General features: G+C 36.6%; 1 pseudogene; it reads left to right on the forward strand.

The window, feature by feature from the left end:
• The window catches only part of LOC107667511 (importin-11-like), a 149,330-nt pseudogene extending 145,880 nt beyond the window's left edge, over nucleotides 1–3,450 (forward strand).
• The last annotated feature ends 265 nt before the right edge of the window (nucleotides 3,451–3,715 follow it).

Raw genomic sequence — 3,715 nt, forward strand, 5'->3', positions numbered from 1 at the left:
GGGAAACAGGAGCCCTCCCTGGGCTTAACGGGGGATCAGGAGCCCTCCCTGGGCTTAACGGGGAAACAGGAGCCCAGGAGCCCTCCCTGTGCTTAACTAGGGATCAGGAGCCCTCCCTGGGCATAACGGGAGATCAGGAGCCCTCCCTGGGCTTAACGGGGAAACAGGAGCCCTCCCTGGGCTTAACGGGGAAACGGGAGCCCTCCCTGGGCTTAACAGGGAAACAGGAGCCCTCCCTGGGCTTAACGGGGAAACAGGAGCCCTTCCGGGGCTTAACTGGGAATCAGGAGCCCCCGGCGGGCTACACTCAGGACCAGGAGCCCTCCCTGGGCTTAACTGGGAAACAGGAGCCCTCCGTGGGCTATATTCGGGAACCGGAGCCCTTCCTGGGCAGTAGGCTCCGGTGGAGCTTCGGAGGACCCCGGGGGATTTGGGGTTAGGCAGGCGGTAAGAGCTGTTGGAGTGGTATGTGGAGGTTCTCGGCATGGGGTGAGCTGGGGAGACGTGGTGCATTCCCGCGGGAGTTGGATGACGAGGCTTAGGAAGTTTCTTTACTTCTTCAATTTCGAAATCTGAACCATTTAAGAACAGCACGAGATTAATCAGCTCGATCAGGGGAAAATCACACGTAGGAAGATCGCAGCGAATTATCTCTGAAAACACAATGAAAACAGAACAAAACTAAACATAACCCTAACACATATGGCTTCAAGGCTGTGAAATGGAGAGACTGTCCTTCATAAAGTGCTAACTGTTACCATGTCACAGAGAGCTTAAAGAACAGCTGCATTAAGGGTTTAATCTAATGAATACCTTCACATTTATTGGCAATAACTGCTTCAGATAATATATGCAATCTAATGTTCAGGTCCCTTGAGTGTAGTTCAGATTTTAACAGTCAGTCAGACTGAATATTTCTCTTAAGCTTTTGATTGTTCCCTTGCAGAAAGGGTTTGTGAGTGCAAGCTATTTCCAGGCTAAAAATGTTTTTTTTGGGGTTTTTTTCAGACAGAAAATCTTAATACCCATGGGTAGGGATGTCGAGAGTACAGGTGCTTTTGCTACCAACTCGATGCGAAAACTTAAAAAAAAAAAAACAAAAACAAAGTAACAGCAGTCTTTCTAAAGTGTAGCTAGTCGAGTAGCAACTGTACCCACGCTCTGTCACACTGACAGGTGACTGCTTTTGAACGCTCATATGCGTATTTACCCACATGCAAAGACATTCTTTGTTGAAATAGCCATTTTGGTGTGGTAAAAAAATTTAATTAAGAAATAATTGTTTTGATTTAGTTTGTTTACTTTTTAACTAAAGTAACATTTTGAATAGTATTTTTTTAAACTGATCTTGAGTATTGTGAAATTCCACTTTCTTTGCTTTCGACTACTAAAATTACCACCATGACATCCCTTCTCACAGGCTTGTGAAGACACCTTAAAACATCTTTCTGTCACAGTGCTTTCAGAGTGTGAATGATGAAACATTGTGTTCATTCTCTGAATAACGTTTTCTTCTGCAATCATTTTTCAGCGTGATCCAGGAAAAGTTCTGTGGGATCATTAACATCAGCGTGGAAGCGCTGCACGATGTTATGATGGAAGACCCTGAGACGGCTACCTTCAAGGAGTAAGTTTGATTCTCTCTTTTTGATGACACTTCTCCTTCATAAAGGCATTTTGTCTGCCTAATGAGCTGGATAATGGTGGACAAGGGCACACACTCTCATGGCAGGGTATTTCATGAAACAAATGCTTAGCATTAGGAGAAGTGATTGTGATCTGTGTCAGTGTTTTCTGCCTTCTTGTTACACATTATATATTAAATATATAAATTATATATATATATTAAATATATCTATTTACATTTACATGCAGTCATTTAGCAGACGTTTTTATCTAAAGTGACTTACAAATGAGGACAATAGAAGCAATCAAAACCAACAAAATAGCGATAAAATGCAAGTGCTATGACAAGTCTCAGTTAGCCTAACACAGTAAACGTAGCAAAGTGTTTTTTATGTAATAAAAAGAAAACGTAGATAGAATAGAAAGAGAATATGGAATGCTAGTGTTAGAAGGTCTTTTTATAATAAATAAAAGTAGATTGAATAGAAAAAGAATATGGAACGCTAGTGTTAGAAGCCTCTTTTTAAATAAAAAGAAAACAAATAGATCAAATAGAATTACAATAGAGTGCTAGAGTTAGAAGGTCAAAAATCTCCTTGTTTTAAGATTTTAATTGTGTACATTTTTATGAAATTATATTATATATATTATATAACAATTTATAAAAGATATAAAAATCCCACACAGTATATATATGCAATATCACATGTGTATGTATATGTAGTCTACACACACACACACACACACATAATAATTATAATAATATATATTTCTATGGTTATAAATTTAATTAATATAACATTTTAATATATAATGTTATTCTGCAATTATATATTAATGAATTTAATTGTTTTAAAAATATTTTAAACTTAAATTTTGATGTGGATGCTTGTATATAATTCTATTCTCTAATATGACTAATGAAATTAATTGTATTTTAATTATATTTAACAAATGATTAAAGTTACATTTATAGTTATGTTTCTCTCTCTCTTTATGTCTATCTATATATTAATTAATTAAGAAGAATACAAAAAATGAATTAATTTATAACATAGAATTTTTATCCATAATGTTATTCTGCAGTTATATATTAATAAAATTGGTTTTTTTTATTTTACAAATTTAATTTTGCTATATACTGTATATGTTGATGCTTGTTTATAATTCTATTCTGTAATAAGACTAATAAAATGTATTGTATTTTAATTATATTTAACAAATTATTATGTTTCTCTCTCTTTTTCGATCTATCTATATCTATCTAATGACATTAATTAATTACTAATAAGAATTATACAAATAATTAATAATGAATTTATAATATAGAATTCATATGAATTTGGTATGCCACATCAGAAAACAGTATGTTTGTTTGTATATATAGGTTTGGGTTGTATGTATGCTGGTCATGAAATGTGCATGATACTGTGAAGCAACCAATATTTCATGACTTCAAGATATGGTGCTATACCCTTAAGTTCACCTCCTGAGGCATTTTATCATTTCCAGGCAGGATGGATACAACCTGCCTCATACATACTTCAGTGGGGTGTCAAAAGAGTATTCATAAATGGAGTGAGAGATTACACAGCTGCTGGGGAACAGGGAAAAGTGGCACATTTTAGAAATGATGTGTAACATGAATGTAATTTCTCTACTTTGCACTCGCTCTTTTTACACACACACACAAACATGCTCACATGCCTCACGACCTTACACACTCTCTCTGGCTGCCTGTCCTCTAGCTGCATGCTGATGAGCCACATTGAAGAGCCCAAGCTGACAGATGATGAGGAACCCCCAACAGAACAGGACAAGTGAGTGTTTTACCCTGTGCTCAAAGGTCACAGGTGTTACACGTTCCTATCGATGACACATGCCACCAAAAGGCTTATTTGTGAGATATAGCGGATGCTGATATAGTACATTCAAACTGATTCGACTAATTGAATTCACTGCATTGCTACTTCAGTTCACAAACCAACAGGTCAAAAAGTGTTTGATGTAAAGAAATCAATTTCTCATGATCAAGACTGACGAACATCCTACCTAACATATAGGGGGTTAAAGGTTCAAATTCTTCATG

Source organism: Sinocyclocheilus anshuiensis, unplaced genomic scaffold (genome assembly GCF_001515605.1).
Source record: "Sinocyclocheilus anshuiensis isolate Anshui unplaced genomic scaffold, SAMN03320099.WGS_v1.1 scaffold1132, whole genome shotgun sequence".
Taxonomy (NCBI): domain Eukaryota; kingdom Metazoa; phylum Chordata; class Actinopteri; order Cypriniformes; family Cyprinidae; genus Sinocyclocheilus; species Sinocyclocheilus anshuiensis.